This window comes from Bombina bombina, chromosome 5, assembly GCF_027579735.1.
Source record: "Bombina bombina isolate aBomBom1 chromosome 5, aBomBom1.pri, whole genome shotgun sequence".
NCBI lineage: Eukaryota > Metazoa > Chordata > Amphibia > Anura > Bombinatoridae > Bombina > Bombina bombina.
This window is the reverse complement of record NC_069503.1, coordinates 230,275,731-230,283,230: the sequence shown is the minus strand read 5'-3', so window position 1 is coordinate 230,283,230 and position 7,500 is coordinate 230,275,731. Positions and strand designations below refer to the sequence as shown.

General features: G+C 38.8%; 1 protein-coding gene across 15 annotated transcripts in view; it reads left to right on the top strand.

Annotated features, from left to right (window-relative positions):
• SVIL (supervillin) overlaps positions 1-7,500 on the top strand; it is a 766,609-nt gene that overhangs the window by 536,052 nt on the left and 223,057 nt on the right. The gene's annotated exons all lie outside the window — the stretch shown is intronic.

Here is a 7,500-nt window from a genome sequence, read left to right as displayed (position 1 = left end):
ATTTGTGTTGTCTGTTGAACTGAAGTTTAGGAAAAGTGTTTAGTTTTCAGAAGTTTTGGCTAACATTGTTATGAAAATGCACTTCTGGATCTTCAGGTTAGCCTAGGATCTCAGAGACATAATACCCAACATTCATTTCATGATTCAGGTTGAGCATGCAATTTTAAACAACTTTCCAATTTTTATTATCAAAATGCTTAATTTCCTTGTAGCTTGCTACTGGGAGCTAGCTGAACACATTGAGTGAGCCAATGACGAGGCATATATATGAAGCCACTAGTCAGCAGTTGGCTCCCAGAAGTGCATTGCTTCTTCTGAGCCTACCTAGTTATGCTTTTCAACAAAGGATACGAAGAAAATGAAGCAAATTAGATCATTGAAGTAAAATAGCTGTTTAGAATTGCATGCTCTAAGTCATGAAATAAAAAATTGATAGCCTTTGAAGATGAGACACCATAATCTATTTTTTTTTGAGACTTAAAAAATGTGTGCGTATTCGCTTTTATGCCTTCCTAGTTCTGATAAAATCCAATTTTTATATTTCTCTTTCCTGTGTGCATTGTCGAGGGTTATATTAGAGTTCATAATTTGAATATGGAGTAGGTTCTGTTGCTTGGGAGCTGCAGAGCACTGCTGGTACAGAGTGGAAACTGTTGTTGTTGCTGCTGCTGATTGGATCAACTGCACTTCCCAAATATGTGTTTTAATCCATTTGCAGGGTTATACTGGGTTGGGTGCTGCTGGTGTTACTAATATTCAGAGCATGTCATTTTATTTTTATTTTTTCATTATGACCCTTTGAACTAGTAAAGTGATTCATCAGTGATAAATACTAAGATTTACAATCTAGAGCTAATTACAGATTATAACAGTTTTTAAAAGCATTCTCTTCACATTCCTGTAAGAATCTTCTGTGTTCTGGAGTCACTTTGGTCTCTTCAGTAGCTGTTTATCTTTTACATTGAAGTTGAAAATAAACTAATCCTTCCCATTGGCGTAGATATAATGTCCTATAACATCAAAGGGCCTTTGGGGGTCCAGTAATAAGCACCAGGCTGAGGAGGTTTATACCTAGGGAGATGTATGGAATGTCTGTAACATTGTTGTGAACTCTGTATACATCTGAGTGCCACATGCTGTAGATAGGAGCATCTGTAACTTTGTCTTCTCGAAGCCATTATGTTTTTAGATTGAACTAAGTTTTAAATAAAACCTCTTCTGCAATAGACTAGTTTTTTTGTTTTTTTTGTTTTCCAATGATTCGTTAAACCCAGTAACACATTTAATGGGAAAAAAGTGAATGTACACACCACCCTCTCATACAACACACACACACCACCCTCTCATACAACTCACACACACACACACACCACCCTCTCATATAACACACACACCACCCTCTCATATAACACACACACACACACCACCCTCTCATATAACACACACACACCACCCTCTCATATAACACACACACACCACCCTCTCATATAACACACACACATCACCCTCTCATATAACACACACACACCACCCTCTCATATAACACACACACACCACCCTCTCATATAACACACACACATCACCCTCTCATATAACACACACACATCACCCTCTCATATAACACACACACATCACCCTCTCATATAACACACACACACACACCACCCTCTCATATAACACACACACACACACCACCCTCTCATATAACACACACACACACACCACCCTCTCATATAACACACACACACCACCCTCTCTTCTCGAAGCCATTATGTTTTTAGATTGAACTAAGTTTTAAATAAAACCTCTTCTGCAATAGACTAGTTTTTTTGTTTTTTTTTGTTTTACAATGATTCGTTAAACCCAGTAACACATTTAATGGGAAAAAAGTGAATGTACACACCACCCTCTCATACAACACACACACACCACCCTCTCATACAACTCACACACATACACACCACCCTCTCATACAACACACACACACCACCCTCTCATACAACTCACACACACACACCACCCTCTCATATAACACACACACACACACCACCCTCTCATATAACACACACACACACACCACCCTCTCATATAACACACACACACCACCCTCTCATATAACACACACACATCACCCTCTCATATAACACACACACACCACCCTCTCATATAACACACACACATCACCCTCTCATATAACACACACACATCACCCTCTCATATAACACACACACACACACACACACACCACCCTCTCATATAACACACACACACCACCCTCTCTTCTCGAAGCCATTATGTTTTTAGATTGAACTAAGTTTTAAATAAAACCTCTTCTGCAATAGACTAGTTTTTTTGTTTTTTTTTGTTTTACAATGATTCGTTAAACCCAGTAACACATTTAATGGGAAAAAAGTGAATGTACACACCACCCTCTCATACAACACACACACACCACCCTCTCATACAACTCACACACATACACACCACCCTCTCATACAACACACACACACCACCCTCTCATACAACTCACACACACACACACACACCACCCTCTCATATAACACACACACACACACACCACCCTCTCATATAACACACACACACACACACACCACCCTCTCATATAACACACACACACACCACCCTCTCATATAACACACACACACACACCACCCTCTCATATAACACACACACACACACCACCCTCTCATATAACACACACACATCACCCTCTCATATAACACACACACACACACACCACCCTCTCATACACCACCCTCTCATACACCACCCTCTCATACAACACACACCACCCTCTCATACAACACACACACACACACACACCACCCTCTCATACAACACACACACACACACACACCACCCTCTCATACAACACACACACACACACACACACACCGCCCTCTCATACAACACACACCGCCCTCTCATACAACACACACCGCCCTCTCATACAACACACACACCGCCCTCTCATACAACACACACACCGCCCTCTCATACAACACACACACCACCCTCTCATACAACACACACACACACACACACCACCCTCTCATACAACACACACACACACACCACCCTCTCATACAACACACACACACACACCGCCCTCTCATACAACACCCACTGCCCTCTCATACAACACACACACACACCGCCCTCTCATACAGCACACACCTCCCTCTCATACAGCACACACCTCCCTCTCATACAGCACACACCGCACACACCGAGTTGCGACCTGTGGCTTGAAGAACCCTGCTAAAGACAATATAGTAAATTTAATAGCAGAAGGAAACCTATTTTGACAAAAAATCTATCAAATGTTATTTAACCCTTTTGAGTGTTAAGCACTTTCCCACCTGTAATTTAAGGGTTTGTGTTTTTAAAAAAAAAATGATTTTTTTTTTTTTACCAGATCCCCAAGACTTACATTGTTGGAAAGGTTAGGCGATTACCTTTCCAATGGTGGGCCTTGGGGTCTGTAGCTGCTTAGATGCCTGAGATACAGGCTTCTAAGCAGCATGCCCCCTTTCCCTATACTTTGTATTGTAAATTTTTAATAAAGTTGCGCGGTGACGTCATTGTGCGTGACGTCACTGCGCAAAACGTGAAGCCCTGGCGATGCCTGTCACTATGCAGGCCCGATCGCCAGGGTAGGAGTGGGTGGGAGCCCCCAGATCTCCCTCAAGGTGGGAGAGTGCTAGCGACGGCTCTGAGTCGTCGTTAGCACTCAAGGGGTTATATGATGTACTAATCTAGGAATTGTGAAGCTTGATTAAACAAACTTTATTGCATCATATATTTAATTGTATTGTGAGATAACTAAATCTGGTCATTTTTAGGTGGCAAATAATTCTGTGTATAGATTTTGTGGTTTTATTAGTGTCTTTTTCTTGGTTGCTGAAATTTATTTTTTTGAAGACTGCAAGTTCAGAGCTTATGATTTGCTAACAGGAATAGGAGTTTTAATTGTAAAAGGTAAAATAAAGAATTCGTGACACTTGGAGAGCATAGTAATATCTTTGCTACCATTTTCATACTCGCATTGTATATCCTGAGCTGCCTCTTCAGAGAACACAGGCCTAACTTTTATGTATTTTAAAGGAAGATCTAGTCAGCTTAACTGCAGGTGCAGCGCACCAGGGCCCATGTGCAGGAGCGGGGCGCATAGCAGCCAGTCAATACATAGATGTGAGGCTGTCGTCATCTGTTGTAGATACTCATCCTCATTATACTGCGCAGCATACTCATCCATGTATAAATACATCATTATACAGTGCAGTGTATAGATATTCCTTAATTGTACAGCATATTCATTAGAGTATTTATACAGAGCAGGCTATAGAATCTCACATCATTGTACAGCACAGTGTTCACTGCCAGTGTGTAAATATTCAGTATCATAAAGTGCAGCATGCTCATTATCAGTCGGTCTATAGATCTATCCACATATTATACAGCCTGTATATTGCTGCTTGTTAAATAGGTCCACTACAGGAACTAGATGTCGGTAACATTGAGTTGTGACGAATATCTATTGAAAAATGAGAACCCACAAATCTAAGGAGCATGTGGTAAGGCCATGCCCAGTTTTTCAGTATCTTTAAAGGGATCAGAGCATCTGGTTTTTAATAACTTTCTAATTTACTTCTATCAATATTCCTTCATACTATTGATATCTTTTGTTAAAAAGCAGGGATGTATGCCTAGGAGGCGGTCTGTTTCTGGACCACTATATGGCAGCAGGTTTGCAAGAATGTTATCCATGTACAAGAGCACTGTTTCCTGCCATGTAGTGCTACCTAGGTGTCTTAACACAGAATATCATGGGAACAAACCAAATTTGATAATAGAAGTAAATTTAAAATGGTCTGCTCTTCCTGAATCACAAAATAATTTTTTGGGGGTTTCATATTCCTTTAACATGTAGCCTATAACTGCACAATGCTTAGCATTCTCTGAAAGGCAGGTTTAGTTGTCCTATAACCACTTGAACATAATAGTGTTACTACATTTCATAAAACACATTTTTGTGCACAAATCCATAAAGCCGATTCTCTCGCAAGCATTCCTTATACGGTGTATTGTATATGGAGTCTATGAGTTTAAGCACAACAGCTACACCTAATGTGCATGCCACGGTTATTTAGATATGAAGCATATCTCTAAATAGGGTGGGTAGTTTATTGCAAACTCTCTTCTAAACATTTATTCTCTATGTAACCAGGCAATGTTTTACAACCCACCGTTAGCCTTTAATGTAAATACAACTTGGTAAATTGTGTACATTTTCTGGAGATTGTCCTCATAAACAAGCCTATGAGCAGTCTCAGTCTGCACCAAACTGTTTGCTATACTCTAAGGAATGCTGTGCTAATAGATTCCTTTAGCTTTAAAGTCTTTTATATTACCTCTGTGCAGGTCTGCTGGCAGTAAATGTATTTGTTAAGTCTATGCCTCTTCCAAACCAGATAGTAAAGCATGCTGCGTTTACGGTTTGTGTTTCCATTAAATGCTACAAGATGCTTTTTTGGAATACATGGCCTTCGAGATGAAACAAAAAGCACCTCCCAGATGTAGCTTGTTTAAGGATTTACAAAATTATTACTTTAGACCAAGCTTGGCTCACTACACCATAGATGATTTCACAAGTTGATATAAGCTGGCAGAGAGTTTGATGTGAATAAAATCACCAAGGAAAATATGGCTCATACGGTGAAAACTTCACTTTTAAACTGGAGCTGTCCAGTTCTAAAATATTATAGTATTGAATGGGGGGGCACATTTAATTCATGGTTGGGTTTTGAGTATTAATGTACAATGGAAACGTTGCACAGAGCCACAAAGAAGCCAGAAAAACCACTAACACATAACAGCTATTCAAGATTAAATCTCCAGTGACCTAGAACTCATCCGCGCCGAACAAAATAAATATTGCTCACTTGTTGAATTGGAGAGCTCCAAAATCTTTATAGATGGACAGTGATAACCCCCCAAAAAAAGAAAAAATAAATATATATACCCTGTATCTAAGCCTCTGCAAACTGCCTCCTTATTTCAGTTCTTTTGATACTTGCATTTTAGCCAATCAGTGCTCACTCCTAGGTAACTTCTTGTGCGTGAACTCCATGTCATCTATATGAAACACATGAACTAAATCCCTCTAGTGGTGAAAAACTGTCAAAATGCATTCAGATTAGAGGTGGTCTTCAAGGTCTAAGAAATTGGCATATGAACCTTCTCCTAGGTTTAGCTTTCAACTAAGAATACCAAGGGAACAAAGCAAAATTGGTGATAAAAGTAAATTGGAAAGTTGTTTAAAATTACATTCCCTATTTGAGTCATGAAAGGTTTTTTTTGTACTTAACTGTCCCTTTAAAGATTTTAAATGAATAGTAAACATATAAAAAATGTCTGCTGCCTTCAAATAAATTTAACGTACTAGGGGGGTGTGGAAAAAAATTGATAGTTTGCTGAAGTCTCTCTCTCTCTTTTTTTTTTTTAATAGAAAAACTTTAGCCACTTGCCTTATTTTGGAGAATCCAATCAGGGCTTGTTGTTGGATTAGAAACTGCTGTCCAGTTTTCTTTTGTTCTATTTTATGCTTTTTCATATCAATTAGAGACACGTACAATGCAAGGTTAGGGGCTGTAAAGCCTGTCACGTGCAGTTCCAGAATTGGTTTGTTTTCAGAGTTTAAATTACAGGAAACTATGAAACAAAATAATTAGTTAAAGAGGCAGTCAACACCAGAATTTTTGTTGTTTAAAAAGATAGATAATCCTTTTATTACCCATTCCCCAGTGTTGCATAACCAACACGGTTATAATGCACGTTTTACCTTGTATCTAAGCCTCTACAAACTGGCTAAAATGCAAGTCTGTCAAAAGAACTGAAATAAGGGGGCAATCAGTGCTCACTTTTAGATAACATTGAGCTAATGCACGTGAAGTTACCTATCTGAAACATATGAACTAACACCCTCTAATGGTGAAAAACTGTCAAAATGCATTTAGATTAGAGGCGATCTTCAAGGTCTAAGAAATTAGCATATGAACCTCCTAGGTTTAGCTTTCAACTAAGAATAACAAGAGAAAAAAGCAAAATTGATAACGGTAAATTGGAAAGTGGTTTAAAATTACATGCCCTTTTTGAATCATGAAAGTTTATTTTGGACTTGACTGTCCCTTTAACTTTTTTCTTTTTGCATAATTACACATTTTTTTTTTTTACATTCTCAAAGAATTTGTTAAACACTCCCCAACTGGTTATATAAAAAAAAATTCTTAAAGGGACACTAAAGTCAAAATTAAACTTGATACGAATGGGTAGAGCATGACATTTTAAACAACTTTCGATTTTACTTGGGTTTTCGATTTTGGTTAGTTCTCTTGGTATCCTTTATTAAAGAGTAATCCGGGGTGAGCTCAGGAGCGTGCACATGCATTAAGCTATCTGACAACAGTGTTTGTATCT